Source organism: Bombus pascuorum, chromosome 16 (genome assembly GCF_905332965.1).
Source record: "Bombus pascuorum chromosome 16, iyBomPasc1.1, whole genome shotgun sequence".
Lineage (NCBI taxonomy): Eukaryota > Metazoa > Arthropoda > Insecta > Hymenoptera > Apidae > Bombus > Bombus pascuorum.
The window spans coordinates 1,441,719-1,461,880 of NC_083503.1; positions in this window are offsets into that span (position 1 = coordinate 1,441,719).

The window sequence follows — 20,162 nt, forward strand, 5'->3', positions numbered from 1 at the left end:
CAGCAAGTAGGATTTTTTATTATCGTTTAATTGGTACTTTACAATTTGTCCAGGACATTTGGTAAATTAGCAAGATGTTTGTTGATTTTCGGTTGCTGCGAGCTGATAGAAGTTTAGCATCCTGTCGCGTAATGAATCATCAATGTGGAATCATCGCGATGGAGATTGAGATGCCAGAGAAAGACAGGAGGATCTGGTGTAGCATAGAAACTGGACTTTAATCGTCGCTTCAACTGTGACCAGGTCGCGTCATTCTTCTTCCTCTTTGGAAGGCGAATATAACGGAGACAAGCGCAATGAAAGGAGCACCAAGGATCGCGTCAACGCGTGATAAAATATCACGGACAGTTCACTGGCTTTCGGACAAAATTCCAGCCGCGAAACTCTCCGCTGCGAACGAAGATATTCGCAACGATACAATATCGAAGCTAAAGAAGAAAAGAGAAGAGAAGAGAAGAAGAAAAACGAACGAAGGAAGATCGAATTGAACAAACTATCGCTTGTAAATAAATATCCAAACGGGAACGCTGTAGCTAGCGGATGTTCGTTAACGTAAAGTGCGAAACTGATATTACACGTTCTGCGGTAATCGAAAGAGCCGGAAAAAAGGGAGGAAAAACACGTAAAAACGTGGTTAGTAGGTCGGCGTTGGCGGAGCTATTCAGTCGTTATTCCTTTTAGCTGGTGGAAGCGCCAACGTCCTTCCGCGTGATTACGGAATTTCACCTGTTGCCGGCTATTACTTCTGCCGCGGATTACGTAACAATTATTACGACAATCGATTACCATTTTATCGAGGCCAATGGATGGATACTGGAATCGATATAAACTAGATAAGAGCGCGGATCGCCTTTTCGTCTTGCATTTATCGTTGCCGGCCGCGATTCATAATTTAACAAGGCGCAACTGTGCAAGTTCGATTCGTAAATCAGTTGGTCGACTGCTCCTCGAAGGATGATCGTAGTGAAATTTAACGCTTCGTGATAAACTCGCTGACTCGCCTGTTAATTTCACGTCTAATCGCTTCACTTTCTCCTGGCAACTCGACGATCGTAATCTTCCGGGAATGTCAATAACAATAATTTTGGAAAAATGAGAGCTTTTTGCTTAGACATATAGAAGCACGTATCGCGAGATGGCATTGTCATGTGCGTGTTATGCGAATCGATCTACCATATGAAAGTTTAATATGCATAGAACAGGTCGCAAGAGTCTTTCAATTTGGGGGAAAGGCTAACACGCAGGATTTTTCGCAAGAAGACTAAAAGGGAAACACCCAATAGACCTCATAAAAGATATAACTTAGCAAACACGAAGTTGTCACCCCGCTGGGGGTAGCCACCCACGTGCTATATTTATTTTTATTTATTTTTTTATATAACACTTTACCAAATATCCTTCAGGACAAATTGTAAAAACCAAAATAAACTATAAAAAAAACGCAGGATTTTGTAAATAGTGAAACCAAAGCAAAACAATGGTAAGAGCGTGTGTGTATATATGTAGGAGATGAAAGGACACTGGAACCTTTCTTTCGCAATGTTTGGGAATGTGAAGTGATCGCCACTTCTAAGAAAACTCTACATCTGGTCTTCGGTTTTCTCAAACGCTAAGGTCATCGATAGCGCATAGACAAAAGAATGCGTCGATGGCAGACCATAAGCGGTACACGTGCGACGTTGGCTTCGGGGTTCTTTTAGTCTCAGGGTAACATTGCTAGCGTGCGGATCTGGACCGGCTTACATCGTATTCCACACTTTGTACTTTAATATTTACAATATTTATGTAAACTCCCTAGAGTTCGCGTGGGATAGGGATTCTTTTTGCTTTACGGGTAGCATGACTTTTTCTAACAGTCAGAGCGACCCTTTTAGGGTTTTATGGCCAACCATTTTTGAGAGACACTCTTTTCCCAAACGGACGGACAGGGAGCAACATCGGAGACAGACAAGGGCACGGAATAACCATTTAAAATTTTGAAGATTGAGGAAGAAAGATCGGTAGCTCAGAGAGCCGATTTTCAGGTGAACATTGTACAGAACTTGCTACTTCGCGTCTATGTAAATTATTGTAATTTATTGTTATAGACGGATATCAATTGTTGTTTATTTTTTGTATTTTATCTAGCTATATTCACAATAAAACTCGATTTTCAGACTTCAGAATCGATCACCTGAATTACCTCAAGATTTACAATATTACATATATATACTTACAATACCTTACAATTTACCCACGCGTTTCTTTAATTCCACATACATCGAATAACCTTCACGCCAATCGATAGGCTCGCAGCAGCAATAAAAGTCGCAGGAACGTGGTCTGTACGAACTGCGATATTCAAATTGTATTTGTCGCGGCGAAGAAACAGGTGTACGGCTTTCGCGCCAAAGTTGGTTACCTGATCGTCAACTTGTACTTGTATTTTCATGTTCCAAAAAAGTGATTCCATTTCGATGGATTTCGAGCTGGTCCTCTCGCATACGCCGGCGTATCGACGCAGCGTAATCGCTCAAAGGCAAGGACAGTTGGACTGATCTGCGAACTCGATCAGCGATTCGCGGAAAGCTCGGGTCAATTGGAAAAGCCTCGAGAGTTATACGTTGTAAAAAGCACATATGTTGCAGGCGGTTACGATCCTATGTGTCTTATATGTCGGAGATGAAAGGACATCGGGGCCTTTCTTTCGCAATGTTTGGGAAGGTCCCCGATACTTTAGTCCAGACTTTTTATTGTGGCCGTACTTAAACAATGAAACTGAGAAATAGCTGTTTATGAGTTACGTCAATTATGATTGCCCCAGATTTATGACAGTGGGCTTGGGCTCGGAGTGACATAACGGGTCGCTGAACGTAGCCACGTCACGGGAGGGCCGTGTACCTAACAGAGCTATGAAATAATTAAATAACTCTCCTTAAAAACAGAGATTGACCCGGGGGGTGCAGAGAGGTACGGAGAGGAGTATCTAAGGGCAGTTCCACTTGGACCGAGGCTGAATCCGATAAGTTGGACTAGCCCAGTGAACACGTCCGTCGAGTTCCTAATCGCAATCGTCATCCCGTTGGCCGTGTATTCGTTATCGAACCTAAATTCACCGTCATCGACATCTCGATTATTCAATCACCGCTATCGCTTGTTAACCTTTGCGATACATTCGCTTCGATTAAATATCATCTGGTACACAACAACGATGGCGAACTCGCAGAAAGATTGATTACACGCCCCGTTTTCCAAAGACGACCCGACATATATAAAACAAGAGGAGAACATGAAACAAAAGCTGTTCATCGAAGGTTTAGTTTTCGAGAAAATCGAGTTGCAAATTTATCGAGTATACTTGAACATGACTAAGCACGTTCAAGCATACTTGGTCAATTTTCAAACTCCATCTTCTCGTAAACTAAGCCTTGAACGAATCTTATTGCACATTTTGTTCTTATTTTTCACGAGAGATCACCTGGCGCCCGTTTGTTCCTTATTCCAAAAATATTTCCATATTAAGCAGGTTAAAGTTCCAAAGTGGAGCAAATGTTTAGCAGCGAGTGTCGCGATTCTCAATTCAGCAATAAAAATTACCGTCGATGCGAAGGATCGTTTAAACGAGAAACGAGTGTCGAGGCGTGGCGTTATAAACAAGCTATTTGCATATTGTGCGAGTATTATGCAACGACGATGAGGTTTGTCAGGCTTCTGTTTACCGGCGAGAAACGAGTATATTATGCGAGTACGTAACGTGACTATTACGTTAAAACGTGGAAACGTAATTATAGACGCGTAATGAGGAATCGACAGGCTGTGATGATCCTATTTAAGGAGACAAACGTGTCAGGCATGTGAACCAACAGATATCCATAAAAAATATTTCGATCATTACGATTCTACGAGCACCAGATTTCTTAGCGCGATAGACGTAATGACCACTATCCGTCATTCTATAAGACTCGGTTGTCGTCAGGTATTCCGTTGGCAAACGCGTCATTAATCCGATTCGATTGATCGATAAGGTGAAGAGTTAGCCGCACGTGGCACGATGAGTATGTCCAACTATTCGAATAGGTGAAATCATCGCGACTTGTTGTTAGCCTTCTCCCGTCTTACCAGTCAGTAAGCCGTTCGGCTTCTCTAGAGAAACCTCCCGGAGCCTTAGAACGACAAGAATTTAATTCCATCTACGTTTAGCTCTACGAATTCTTTGATCAAAGAGCGAAATATGATTTGTCGTCTACGACAGCCTTCGATGACTAGAAATTATCGACTTCTTTAAAAAATGTACTCTGTTCTTGTCCCATCTCTGCACGTGGAATGGCAAAGGTGTTCACCTTCGCGAACTTAGGTGAACACCACACGGGTGTCATAATTTTCTGATTTTTAATATTTTTGTAAAATATTCGGAAACTAAAAGGCTCTAGTCACATATATCATATGGCTAGTCTAAATGAAATTCGTAAAAATGCTGCGCGCCAACGATGGTAACATCGTGAGAGACGATCAGAGGACAGCAATTAAAAATTACACTCGCACTTGTAAATTATCTATTTATACTCCGAGAAGCTCTAGTTCCATGTAACCGGTGGTTCTAAAATAAATTCATAGGAATCACTTGATTTTATCGCTGCTACGCGAGAATCGCTCCTTAAGAATCCTGTTGAGCGAAGGTCAAGCTTGCTCGATTGTTTCTCCGTATACAGTCGATACGTAGGCTATTAATCCGGTTTACGATCGATCGATCGATCGATCGGGATCGAGGTAGTCGACAAGAGGCGCGCGTGCCAGGTTAAATATGGCAAATGACTCAATTGGAGCTGCAGGTCGCGATGTTTGCCGCGCTTTTTTATCTTTGCCCAGCATGTCGTGTCTCGCGCGCTGACTGAATCGCCACACGCTGGTTTATGCCTGCAATTCCCATATCTGCTGTTTCCAGATGCGTTTCGATACTAGAAACACCAAGTTTTATTTTGCCGTTGAAGTTAAACCGACGTTTCGTTGTTTAATAGCTTTTCCTTTTTGTTTCGATTCCGTTTCGAAATATTTTTTAATCGATTGCGCTGCGAATACGAAGGGAAATTCTTTGCTCTGGAAATTGGTAACTGGCGGAGTAGCGCGAAATTTGAGAAACGCGGAGCTTTATTTTACCGTCGAAGTTACACGTATGGATAAAATCCGAATGCTTGGCAGCGTTTTATTTCTCACAGCCAGCATCGTGATTTATAGTTTGTCCTCGCTTGGATTTTTTAAATATATCGCGATGTTTATAGTTGAATTAGTACGTGTATCGTAAGATGATGATATTGTATGATATCCTTTTGGCAAAATTTCATCGGCTTTTGGATACTTTGGAAGAAGGTAATTATTCTGAGAGGCGCAAAGAATTTTCCGGCGATGTACGAAACTCGCGTTAATTAGCCAGCAAATACGAATCTTTATCCTTGGCACTTCACCGCTAAAACAATTCCACGTTCGATGTAGCTAAGATTTAAAGATTCCATGACGAGACTGTTCCGCAGACAAAATTTACTGTACTGATTACTTCAATTATAATATTAATAATGTTATTAGCATAAGGACGATAATAATACCATCGCAATAATATTACATGAAAATTGCAAATTATAATCTTCCTACTCTTCATCTAGTGCTAAATAATAACAAAATATTTATTTCATTCCTTGTGCGTTTAGATCTACGAATTCTTTAATCAAACAGCGAAATATATAATTAACGAGAAATGTGATTAGAAATTAAGGATCTCCTTAAAAATGACAAGGGTCTTCACCTTCGCGAACACCTTGAAAATGATACGAATTTTGAACCGTGATAATCTTGGTGAGTCGAAAATGATCAAAATTTTTGAGAATTTATTTTTCCACGAAAAGTGGCGTGAATTTTCCCTCGCGACGGTCCTTAAAAATTAAAAACGACCAATTTCGTTTGCGGATGCGTTCTGTTCTCACATTCTTTGCTTCGCGATTTTCACGGGAAACGTAACGTGTCAGCCTTCGATGCTTCAAAATCATCAGTTTCTGTCAGTTTTTCAAACGGAAGCAAAGGTTTTGTACCATCGCCAGTTGCGATCATTTTCGCGCGGATTTTCACACGTGATAGTCTGTAACGATGAAAAGTCAGCGCTTTCGATCCAAGATGCGCGTTCTGCTGGCTTGTTTTTATACGGAAAGAAACGTCCTTGTCCGTACGAGTGTGTTGCGCTTTCTTTGCGCGTCCAGACGATTCCATTCGCAAGCGAAAATGTGTTACTGTCTATAAACGGCGCGGTTTAGCTCGTGCACCTCGCATTCCCGAACTGGACTGGACGCGGATTCTATAAGGTTACGCCCTTTTTGCGACGATTTGCTCGGCTTGTTGGCACGTGAACACGCTTCTTGCCGGCGGCTTAGACAAGCTGACCGTGTTGCAAGGCGTCGGATTAAACGGCTCGTTCTTTCCAGCCGAGATGAAGACGTTCCAGCGAACTCGATCATAGAACTCGACGTTGAAACCTCTAGGAATTCTTGCGACGCGAGCTAACTGGTTGAGAGTTTAATAGAGGAGGATGCACGAGGAACAGACGCTTCTTATATCGTCGTCTCCTTTTTACTCCGCTTTTGTAACCTGTCTTACAGCTGTGAATACATCGATGTCAGTTTTTCGTTCATCGTCGGCTTGTCGCAAGGGTCAGACGATTAAGAAATATTCGTTTTTCGGCGTGTAAATTCTCATTGATCCACTCAGATATCTATCTATTTATTTATTTATTTACACGGAAAATGATGGTAATCAATTTTCAAATATGGTTTGGTGCAAAAGTAGCAACGTAAATGATTCTAAAGTTGAGATACGTTAAAAAATTCATGTTGAAAGAACTTGGGACAGGGAAGCTTCTGCCTGGAATTTCCTCTCCGACACGCGCAGAGACAATCAAAGCTCACGCTGTTCGTGTCTTTTGCGCAGGGTTTACTTCGTGAAAGAATCTAGTGTTGGAGAAATGATTATTTCTGACGAGGATTGGAGCAAGATACTAGAACAGGGAATTATAATATTTGTGTAAAAATTGTCCTACGATTGTTTATTTATTTTTACATTTCCTTCTTGAAGCAAGCAATTATTTTCCTTTCACTCTGCGGCTGTTATTCTTTTCACTTTAATTGCCCGTAATAAAATGCTGTTCGCGCAGGGGACATATAAAACAATTTCTTAAAATTCACTTCCTTCCTCGCCACTTCATGGCTCAATGACTTTATACTCTCCGTACAGTTAATATACTTTCGTCCTGGAAAATCAGAAGTTCCTTATTCGCGAACCTATAACACGTCACGTGCGAATGACGAGAATGCCATTAATCGCGCACTAATTAACCGGCTAGCTGTTTCTGACGAGCATATTCGTCAGGAAGAAACGGCGATAAAATGGCCATATAAAACACGATTGGCTAGAAAAATTTACCGAATGTCTGGACAAATTGCGGAGTAGAAATTAAATAATAAAAAAAATATAAAACACACTCGTAGTACACTCGTCGTGGCAAACTTTTCGCCACGCTTGTCAAGAGCTAACTTAGCGTGAATCCTCGAGCGTATCAAGCGACTCGCCGACAAAACTGCGGGAATTGTCCAGTCGAACGTGACCCACATGGCAGCAATATCGCTGCTAACAAATGCGCCTTCACAATCGGTGATGGAAGAAGAGCGCCAGGGGAATGGCAGGGCAGGCGAGGGTAATTATGCGAGTACGTACCCCTGGCAAACAACGTGCACGTCGGACGATATATGGGCGTAACGTGAAACTGATACAGCGCGTATTCCTGATAAATTGCGCGTAATTACGGCCGCTTATGTAAACAGACGGCAGATCGCGTGAAATCGCCGCGCATTAAGGGCGAACCGTGGAAACTGGAAGCGAGGAAAGGGAAAAGGAACGAAAGAAAGTGGAGAATGGGGAAGGCTGTTGGTCGACGTACTATGGCACGAGCACGGTGCATGCTTGTTCCTCTTTTAATTGATGCCGCGGGCGGCAACAGGACCCACGGCCAGTCGCTTGAAATTGAAACGCTGAACGAGCCAGCTATAATTCACTCGGCTGTAATAACGCTGGCCCTCTTCTTGCCCTACACGCGTATTCCTCTGTTTTCTCTTGTCACCATGCGACTTGTTACTATAGCGCGAGGCAACCTTAGCAACGCAAAATATTGCCATTTCCTCGTGACGAGTATATTCGTGAAAAACGGCTCAGTTCCTACGCGAACATTCAAATAACTTAATATCGTTCTAAGCGAAGGCACTGGGAAATTTAGAGACTCGAAGGAAAGAAAGAAATATACATGTGATAAAAATGAGAACTATGACCGTTCTCCGTGCGGATGGACGTTCTGGAACGTGGTACGTGGTGCACGAGGAACGTAGGTAGCATCGACCAGCCCCGTTTACACGTACACACGGCGAAAAAGCCGGCCAAGCTTCGTTATCCATTCATAAATCCCATTAAAACCATTGAGAGCGAGCTCCGCGTGGCTGACCTTCCTCCCTTCTTGCCACCTCTCGTGCGGCCACCCCCGGCTGCAGGGTCCGACACCGCCCCCTTGTCGTCCCGACACGCTTAACACCTCGCGATCCCAGCCAGAACATAATTAAGTCATTACACGTTCGTTTTACACGGTCGTAGCTCATTTTTCTTCCGGCACGCGGACCAAATCACCGATTTTATTCATGAGATGTTAACAGGTTCTTGCGCCTCTTTTTCGCTCCTGCGCACTTTTAGCTCGCTGGCCGTGGCTCCACTGGCTGTGTTAGCCGCCCGCTCACTGTGTTAAACGTTTCACGCGCAAGGATTTTTCCCGCCGCTGTCAACGTTTTTCCTCGCTGGACACGCTGACGGTTCGCTGGATTTTTGAAGCTCAGAGCAACTCGCAAGTCGAGTGGCTTGCAGACTTTTACTCTGCTGGCTAAACGCTAAGCTTCCTTCAGAATTTAATCGAAGCTCGTACTTTCGTCTAACTTCCGAGTAATGAATTTCTCAATTTTTCTTAATTACGCGAAGAGGGTTAGCGTTACAGAGTCTTTGTAAATGTAACCTTTGGAAATTGAAAATCGCGGGCTAAGGAGGAGAAATATTCGCGGCAGGTTTCTCTTTTATCTTTTAATTTTACTTCACAATTTGTCCAGCTGCACTTGGTACATTTTTCTAGTTTAATTTAAATAGAAGCGCAGGTAGAAGGCGAACTCCGTTACCATCTTAACGACGCGTTTACGTTGCGCGTTCCAAGCCAAATTGACGAGAAACGATGATTGTTTCTTGCAAGTGTCATCCTTAGAAACCGCTTCCACGTTGGAAGGGACCAATGGGTCAGTTTGAACCATTTATGGACTGGCAAAAATTACCGTTTGCTAGTTTCTAATTTTTGTAGTAAATAATAAACACGAATTTGGTTAAATCGAACCTTGTCGGATTAAATCCGCTTGTAATAAAACAAACAGGTCCTTCCACCTGTTGAAATTAATCGCATATTATTCCTTCTCCCGTCTCCTCTCTTTAATCTTCTTTTCAAGGTGTAAGAAGAATATATTTTATTAAAGATATTCAACCAGCCAGGTGTGTAAAGTCTAACACAGCAGGAAGCTCGTATAATTAAAGCCCCGAAAGGGACAAAGGGCCGCAAGGTCAAGTGCAATAAAACAGAGAATGCCAAATATAGCAGCAGGTAGAATACAAAAGAACAGTGGATAAAGCGGAATATCTGGAGGAAGGAGGAAACGCCAGCCAGAGGCTAATTGCGAGAGTTGCAGCAGCAGAAAAGAAAAGGTATTTTACGTTAGTTTAGACGTAGACGTTTTAAGATGCCATTTCGAGCCCCTTGAAATTTGTTGTATTATAAATAAATGAATATTACAAACATTCCAAGTGAGAAAAAACATTCAAATGTTTCCAGTGTTTAGCAGACGAGGGTGTAACAAAAATCGATAAGAAGAGGTTAATTAGGAAAGAAGGGTAGGAGGGCGGGAGGTTACGAAGCGAGTGGTGCACGAGGCAGCAGAAATAGAAGCAGAAACGCGTGGCTGACGGAAGTTGTAACACCGATAGCTCAAATAATTGCTCGCCGTCATAGTACTCGACCAAACGCGTCGGAGTCTGGTTAAACATAGTATCAATTCACGTAGCACGCGGGCACAATTATGTCATTACCCGCTGTCGATGTTTAATCTTGTCAGCTAATCGAATCGATCCGTAATCGAGTCTTTCCTCCCTCGATTCCCCGCTTCCGGCCAGAAGCTCGCGCCAAACATTCCACGAGAAGTTCGTGCGAACCATCAATGAATCTCCGTTTAATTAACTAGCTATTACCGGCACTGGTATCGGAAGAGTAGTCGGAAAAGAAAGAAATTGTCGAGTGGGAAATAAGAAAGCACATTTTTTCGCATATTGGCATGCGGGGGGATTTTTATTCCTTTTGTTTTTTTCTTGATTTTCATCGAAAATATAAGTAGCGAGAAGTCTGATTAATATGGGCACTTTCGATAGTTTGGTGCTTTTGGTTTCTCAACGTAAAGACCTGGTTGTAAGACAGTTTTATTTCGGAATAAAAGCAGAGAATTTTGAAATCCTTAAAAAGTAGGGGTTTTAAATATGGAGTTTTATATTTAGCGAAACTCGTGGTATTTTATCGTAGTTTTAATAGTTTTTCAAACACGGAATAAATTAGTGACAGTGTATTGAAATTTAGTTCGGAAATATAGCGATATGTGTATTTAACAAACGGGTTAGAGCAGAGGAAAATAGGAAAATAGGAAAAATATAACAAAGTTATAAACAGCTTTGAAAATATTTCGCTAAACGTATGAAACTCGTTGGAACGAAGTATGGAGAACTCGATACAACTGAACGGTATGAAACAATACAGGGCAACTTTATCGATATAAAACGACTGCGTCACGCGAAACTTTTACTTTCAGTGGCACACAACGATTACTCTGCTCACGCATTTTCCACACGTGTACTTTTTCTATATCCTTCTTTATTCGCTTCAAACGAACTGTGCAAATATTTCCTTTCAAAGTGCGCATTCAAGGTCTACATGTGAAATCTTCGAAATTCTTGAACTTTTCGAATCGACGATTTTCGACATTCGCCACACGTGTACTACGAATACATAGAAAGGAACAACTGAATATTAAAGGCGTAGTAATTGTTGGCCAATTACACGAGACCGGCTCAAAATGCTAATTCCTTTGAATAAATAAAATATAATAAAAAATCTTTTGACAAATCTGAATGGGATTACCATCGAAGAAAACATTTTTTTTTTTTATTTTACTTTTGATTTTTTACAATTTGTCCTTATCTTATTGGTGAAAAAAATAAAATAAAAATAAATACAGCATGTGGGTGGCTACCCCCAGCGGGGTGCCAGCTTCGTCTTTTCTAAGTTATATATTTTATACAATAAGATACAACACTTTACCAAATGTCCATAAGGACAAATTGTAAAATAAACAAAATAAAAAAAAAAAAATATCTTTTATGACCGAAGAAAACGTCAACGGTTAAGGGAGAGAGAAAAGGACAAAGAGGTAGTGAAAATAGGAAGAACAAAAGCGAGATTTTATATTTGGTTGTGCGGTTATTAATATCAAACAAATGCGTCTGATAAGATTAACGTGCAGTTGAGTAAAACGACGAAAGAAGACGGAGCATAAAGTGAAGCATAAAGTGTCTTCAAAGAAGGTTCAAGACGAAAATTACGAGGCGTCGGTGGAGACGGACTATGCTGAGATTAATTTACCACGAGGCGACCTCGCAAAGCGATGAAACATACAAATAAAATATGCAAACGCGATGCTTCGATACATGGCTGACGGTCAGAAAACTCGGTCGGTCGTAAAAAATATTTACAGGAGAATTGCTGGCATTACGGAAGCGACGAAAACGACGGGACAAAGACGTTGGAAGACGAGGACGATGTTGGAACGCAGTGAGACAGAGCGACAATGCCCGACAGTCAAAACTCAATGACTCGTTATAAACATTTGCTGGAAAATCAGCGCGTTACAGAAGCGGCGGTGATTCATCAGGACGAGTCAATAGCACTGGCGCTTCGTCAAATATTTATGTTGATTCGTTACGCGATGAGCGCGATCGGGCCACGTGTTTTCGTGCGATCGCGAAAGAACCGAGGAATAATAACGAGCACGGGAATAAATGGGGGGCGGGAAGGGGCGGAGGAAGGCAAGCCACCGACGGGACGGTTATTAATCACGCGGCCCGGCAATCAAATGTATGTAAATATAATCAAACAATGTAATGACTGTTTTGCTCATGAAATATTTATTACGTTCGACGTTCAGCACCTGTGGCAGGCGGTGTAATTAAGTTGCCGGCGTGCGCCAGGCGTCACCGGCTTTTTCATTTCCCGCGTACAACCGCGACTTTTCACTTTGAACCGGCGCGGCATTCCTCAGAACGCGCAACAAGCTGCTATTTCTCAGTCGAGAACGCCGATGACGAGGTTTGGCACGTCGTTCGACGCAACTAGCTCAACATCAACGTGGAAATCGGACGATCATATACGAAGAAATCTGTCAGGCGAACCTTCGAGCAACCTGCTGACCGCAGCGACTGAACGTGACGAAAGTCTATTGAATCAAACGCGATGTACTTTCCGATGGGAATTCTCGTAATTACGGTGGATTACGCGTGACAGAAGATGAAGAAGGCTGGAACTCGCCGCTGTAATTCTGTAGCCCGACGCGTTCGATCGGATATTGCACGAAGACAGGTAGCAGAGATCAATGGGAATGCGCGCGTATGCGTACAATCCGCACACGAGTGCAGTTCTCAAGGACGCGAGGCAGCAAGTGTAGGGGTGTAGACAGGGTGCGAGCGAAAGAAAACGAGAAAGAGAGAGAGGAGAAGCAGGACATTTACTAGGAAACGAGGTGAACCGTTGAACTGCAGGTGTGTTCTGGCGTTGACGTACTCGCAAAGCTCGTCGGTACACAAAAGTCGACCCATTTTCCATCCTTTCTCCCTTCCAGCCCTCCGTCCTCCTCTTTACGGCTGATGCATCCTCTCTCTTTCTCTCTCTCTGTCCCTCTTGTTCTCCCACTCACCCTCTAAATCGTTCTCTCTTCTCCCTCTTTTATCTTTTTTTTTTTCGTTGGTTCATTCCCTACCTACCCAACGCTACGAGCCGTCACACTTGTTGCACGACAGAAAGGGAGAGGAAGGGGTTGAGAGCGGCGGAGAAAGAGGGAGGAAGGTGTGTAAGGCCGTGTATATAAACGACGTCCGCAAGCCCGCGATTGATATCGAACTGATATTCAAGTTCGTCTGTGTGCCAGTTGCTACGTGTTCTGGAAATTGTTGCAGCACTGTTCATTGTCAAGGTTCGCTGCCCCTAACCTTCCAGCCTCTTACCGAATAAGCTGCCTAAGTCGAAGTGTTGACGTCTGAAGGTTTATGGTGCTTAGTTTACACCGAACGTCTTGGGTTCTTCTTCCTGTCCTTTTTGGCACAAATTCTATTGCCCCATAGTCTGTAAATTATATGCACGTCGAATCCCTTTCTTTGAAGGAATATTTTTGCAACAAACTTATCTTTCGTACTTTGTGAATGTTTTGGGCATTTCTTTCTTGACTTAAATAAACGAGGTTAAATAAAATTCGAGAATCCTTGTTAAGGTCGTTAGATCGTCGCGCAAGCGTCCCTAGACAGGTGGAAGAGACAGTTTTCTATAGAAATGAAAAGTGGAAGGTTTGAAGTTGAGAAGGCAGAATCCGACTCTCTTAGAAACAACGTTCCTATTCTTCGCGAAAACGTCGTTCCTAAAGTGTGCTACGACTTTCGACGCTCGATGGCTAAGTAGCTGATTTTGAGTCATCGTTCAGCTTTAACATCTGCGCAATCTCATCCCAGCCACACACAGTGTACCTAAGTACCTGCCATAAATCCTCCGAAAAGCAGAACAGCGTCAGACTAACTGCCTTAAAAATATGGACAACGTTGTAACTGCGAGCCGAGAAATTACAATAATCCGGGCTAAGGGAAGTTGTCAGCGTGTTCTTAGGCAGAAAATTTATGACCGCCACTCGAGTAGGCTTACTACCAGGCCAACGACGCATAGAACATCCTTCAAGTTTCCCTAATGCATATAAGAAACATTTTATTTATTTGGAAGAATTTTACAATCAATTCTCATTGAGAATTATCATGGCGTGGTACTATGTCGTGAATATAAGAAACACAGAAAATCTTCTACTTTAAATATCCTGTTTTTCGTTCTACATTGTTGCGAACAAACTCGCGGTATCCCAACGAATCTAAATCCAAACATTAGATTCACCTAATTACGATAATTATTTATTATTATTCGCGTTATAGTACCACGTCAGAATAATTTACTTGTAATTCTCAATGAGAATTAATTGTAAAATATTCCCAAATAAAAAGAGAAAAAAACGAGAGATGTTATTGAATTCGATTGTCATCAAAATTTCCTGTAACTTGAACTCTACAGCGACAATGTCCCTAAGCTATAATACTGAAGATATATTAACCGCTGAACGTACAAAGACGTCTGGTAGACGGCCTATATCATTTTAAACGTGGACGTTTAGGTGATGCCAAGAATTGTACATAATTTTACGTTGGCCTACATTAAATGGTATTTTCAGTAGACGTAGAGTCCTATTTCGCTTGTGTGTCGACCGGTTAATAATAAATTTTTTATTTAAACTTTCATCTCGACTTTCTCCATAGAAAGATACTGAAGATACTGTTACAATGATCTTGAGGTGGAAGACATCTGAACGTTGTACGTATATAGACCTACTGCTTTTTGCCAACTTTGTAGCTTTGTTTTTTTAATTATATCAAAAGATCTACGCATAAAAGATATAACTTAGAAAACACGAAGCTGGCACACCTCTGGGGGTAGCCACCCATATGCTATATTTATTTTTATTTTATTTTTTCCACCAATAAGATATAACACTTTACCAAATGTCCATAAGGACAAATTGTAAAAAAACCAAAATAAAATAAAAAAAAAAAAAAATAAAGATCTACGCGATTAGCCGAATAACCGTAGCAGTCATTTGAATGGAACAAACAAGATTATAGATGGTCATAAAAATTCCAACGTCGATGGAGGAAACAGAAAAGAGATTGTCGCGAGAGGAAATGACAAATTAAACAAGCTAATACAAACCTTGTATGCTGCGGATATACCGAGACCTATGAAACGCAAAAAGCATCCAGCGGATCTCACACACACACGCGCGCATCACTCTGAAATAAAAAACAAAAACTAAATTAGAGAAACACGTGCCATTAACAAAACAGCATTAGAGAAACTCGCTGGAGGTCTGCTGGCACTGTTAATTCAAAAACCTTCCATTTTCTACTCTGCTCAACAAATTAATTACAAAATGTACAAAATTCCCCCCTAAAAAAAAAAAAAAGAAATGAAGGAAGAAACGCGAAAATTTTCACACGAAGCTCATTGATAAAAATATTCACAAAGTAATTACCAATATAATATCATCAGTGGCACTTTCTTTCCGATTCCATGCTACTTTTCAGAAACATATCAAAAATCCTACGTACATGTCTTTTCCTCAGAAGCCACACACACCATGGTGAAAGATACCAAAATGTACAGCTTGCGAGTAAAAAATAAAAGAAGAAATCTGGTGGACAAAAATATCGCGCAAAGGTAGCTGCTAATCCAATCATCGACGATGTTTCCTTACTGTTGCGTGTTTCTAGCGCATCCTTTGAAACCACCTATGGGACAACCTATGTATACGATTGCACGGGCAATGGAACCGGCGTTCTTTAAAAACACCCACGCCGCGATATAAATCAAAGTAAGTGCGCGTAGCGTTCGACTCGTGGACAGAATGGCCGGAAGGTAGGTACATAAAACGGGAGCAGGGGAGTGGCAAAAGGATAGAAATAAAGCGAGAGAAATAAAAGACCGTTGATACATGCACGTACGTAGGTACTCGCGAGAGAAGGAACGTCGGCTGCTTCTCGGCCCCGTCTGACGGCCAAATCGAGCAGCAAGAGACGCGGCAGCACGTGCTTCTCCCGCATTACGAACCGTCGCAGGAATGCGGTCTGCAAACATACAGGTTAAGGGACTCGTGCGAGCCGGCCGAGCTCGTAAATCACTCAACGATCGTAATCGCCGGGTTCCGCGTATACATTCGCTAAACATCGTGTTGCTTTCGGGGCGAACGTGTGTGCGAGACACTGTTCCGTTTACCGGCGTAAGAAATCACTCGGGGACCACACAGACACGCGCACCTCCTCTTCTGCTTCGAGAGTTGCGGAAGGTAATGGACTCGCGTCATTCAGCGTCACGTCCATGGATTCTCTCAACTTTCTCGATCAGCGTGAAACGTGGTGCATCGTTTGTCTGGTCGCGCCACTCGGTTCACCCGGTGACTCACTCGCTCGTTGCTCCGTTTTATTGCGTACGCGAGATCCAACCGAGGTAACAGCTTCGGAATTTCTTTAAGGAGAAACCGTTCCGTGCAAGTGGCTCGGATTTCCTGGCAGACGTACGATTTCTAGCAGCGAGCGAGATTTCCAACCTCTTCTTCCTCCAATATGTACTTTGTCGGCGCAGTTGTTGCCGTAAATTTGTTCCTCGTTGGTTGGTCTAGTTCGTGCGAATTGCTTGGTTTCGTTCGAGCTCGTGTGTTGCTCTTTCGGCACGACGATCCAACTAATTTGTAGCAGCGCATGAGTCATAGGACGATTTGGACCGAGAGTGACTCATGTTGTTGTTTTGCCTCGGAGTATCAACGTTGCCTCGAAGCACGAGATTTAAAAGTAAACAAACTCTGGACAAAACAATATCACTGCTACGAGCAACCGTGGACCGGAGTCAAAATCCCGGTATCCCCCTCCCGCGACTAGTAAAAATAGACGAACATGGTCTCTAGGACGATCGTTATCCGGTATCATTATAGCGAGTAACATTGAGATTTTTAAATGTACCTGACTATCACAAGTATTCAAGTTGTTTCGTCATTTAAATCAACACGTTTAATATCCACCAGAAATTTGTCCATCTGCGTCGCTCGTGCATTTCACGAAGTTTAATAGCATCGTTTGTGTCCAATGTTATTCTTCTGTTTGATAATTGGAATATTGAATAAATAATGAGAGAATAAATATGTGATAAAATTGGAATAATTAATTCCAAACTGGAAGTGACATTGTTTCGAGAAGTATAAGAAAAATTCAACCACATTAGTCTAACATGAGTATTTTAACATTTGACTAGCAATTGCTATAGTCCACATATATACATGCATGGGAAAATTAAAATATTTCTATTACTGTTACGACGATATTACTATACTTCTCGACAATCTCTTCGACTTGCAATTCCTTTATCTTATATCGACATAGCATAGGACGATAATACACTAACATCATCCATCAAAACGTCTCCATCAAACTTGGTCGAACCTACAAACTTTCATAGAAAGACTAAAAAGAAGACACCCCTCTGACTTCACTAAAGAAATAAAATAGCCAAACTCGAAGATGGTGCCCTGGTGGGGATAACCATCCACGTGTTACTTAGCAATTAAGTTAGAAAAATTTACCAAATGTCCAGCTGGACAAATTAAACTACAAATTAAATAACAAAAATAAAAAAAAGAAAACTTTGGCTGCTTAAAATAGACAAACTCTAAGATGGTACCCCGGTGGGGGTAGCCATCCAAGTGTTACTTAGCAATTAAGTTAGAAAAATTTACCAAATGTCCAGCTGGACAAATTGTAAAATACAAATTAAATAATAAAAATAAAAAAAAGGAAACTTTGGCTGCTTAAAATACACAAACTCGAAGATGGTACCCCGGTGGGGATAACCATCCACGTGTTATTTGGCAATTAAGTTAGAAAAATGTATCAAATGTCCAGCTGGACAAATTGTAAAGTACAAATTAAATAACAAAAATAAAAAAAAAGAAAACTTTGGCTGCTTAAAATACACAAACTCGAAGATGGTACCCCAGTGGGGGTAGCCATCCACGTGTTATTTGGCAATTAAGTTAGAAAAATTTACGAGATGTCCAGCTGGATAAATAATAAAATACAAATTAAATAACAAAAATAAAAAAAAAAGAAAACTTTGGCTGCTTAAAATAGACAAACTCGAAGATGGTACCCCGGTGGGGGTAGCCATCCAAGTGTTATTCAGCAATTAAGTTAGAAAAATTTACGAGATGTCCAGCTGGACAAATTGTAAAGTACAAATTAAACAATAAAAATCCTACGTTAACATCTCCGTCTCCACGAATACTACGTCCCTGGTCCTCGAACCTGAAATTCTTCCTCCATGACACGGAGATAAATACGCTAACCTCACCCATGAAACGTCTCGATCAAACTGGAGCAAACGTAAAAAATGGCCCTGGCGCCGAATAGCTGATCCTACGTCAACATCTTCGTCTCCACGACTACTACGTCCCTGGTCCTCGAACCTGAAATTCTTCCCCCGTGACACAGAGACAAATACGCTAACCTCAGCCATCGAAAAGTCTCGATCAAAATGGCTGTGGCGCAGAATAGGAAATCCTACGTCAACATCCTCGTTCCTACGACTACTGCGTGCCTGGGTTCGGCCTTGAACTTGAAATTCCTGCATCCACGGCGCATCACGATAAAGCAGCGCAGGTTACCAAGGCATGCCAGTGTCCTCTATGGCAGTCTCGTAAGCAGCAAGCACACGGTGAGCCGTTGCTGCACCCGCACGGATTCGTGATGTTTACAAACGCGAGCGGAAAGGATGAGGGCAGACGGGTCTGTTTAAAGGGCGGGCTAAACGGAGGGATGAAAGCGGTTAGACAAAGATGGAGAAAGAGGAATGTGGAGCGAGGAATCCGTGGGACGGCAAGAGTACAGCGGATTGCGAGCGGAGGTGGAGGAGATGGTTTGAGGAGGATGAGGCGAAGGAGTACGGGGCCAGAAGGCGTGCAGTTAGACGCGGAACGGAACTGCAACGGAGCAGAAATGTTATCATAAGCGTGGTGAACTTGACCTACTCCATCGAGTGGTCTCCTACAACCACCACCAGCACGATGATATGAAGTTACGGGCCGCTCGTGCGAACCCGTAACACGATAACAGCTGTTGCATACCTCTCGATTCGCGGGACAGCAAAAGTTTCGACGATCGCGTGCCACTCTCACGTACACACACCGTCGCACGCAGACAACGCGGACGCGTACATGCGTCTCTACAGACAGAGAGAAAGAGTCCACGTTCCTGCTCTCCCTCTCATTCTCTTTGCCTCACTTTTTTTTTCTTTTTACTCTCTTTCTCTTTCTCCGCCGCGCTTTCTCCGGCTTTTTCCCAGCTCCCAGCAGACACGTTCGCGAGACACTTGGCGTATACGGCCAGCATCCAGAAGCGGGTATTCCATCCACGTCGATCACACGAGAAACCGCACGTGCCCCGTAAGGATCAGCCGATAGAGGGGCAGGAAAAAGTGGTTGTTTGGAACCGGGGGCTGAAGGATCTCGACACGCCTAACCTGGCCAAACGTGGCTACCACGTTGACTTGGACGCGGACGTACGTAGAACGGCGTGCCGGTGATGGCGTTGCGTAAACGTCGATGGCGCGCCTCGATTTGTCTCAATTTGTCGCTAGTCGGAAATTTGTCGAGAGGTTAATTGAAGTCTGAAAACTGTTTAAAATATTGATCGCGTGCTGGCGTGTTTGATTACGGATGATTGATGACGTCTGCCGTAAGTGCGGCCTGCTGGCGGTTTTTTCCGAAACTTATTTACAGGAAGCAGTTGTAGTTGCTCTGTACAGGGCTTATGAACTTTCCATTGGATTCCTCTTTTTGCTCGTCAAATATTTCCAAACAGGACAGCGTCCTTTCGTAGCTTTTTGTCGCTGCTTTGGAGCACGAGCGTAGCAATTGTTTCAAGAGTTTCAACGGAGAGTTGACGACCTTGGAACAGAGGGAAATTATCATTTTGACGTTGCAGACGTAAGAAAGTTTCGTCCACGGAACTTGCACGATACAAAAGGAACTGCAACAATCGTTTTTCTTAATGAATATTTATCACAGTAGAAATAAAAGGTACAAACAATCATCGATGGATCTTTATTTCTGTAAAAATATGAGGAATCCTCTTCG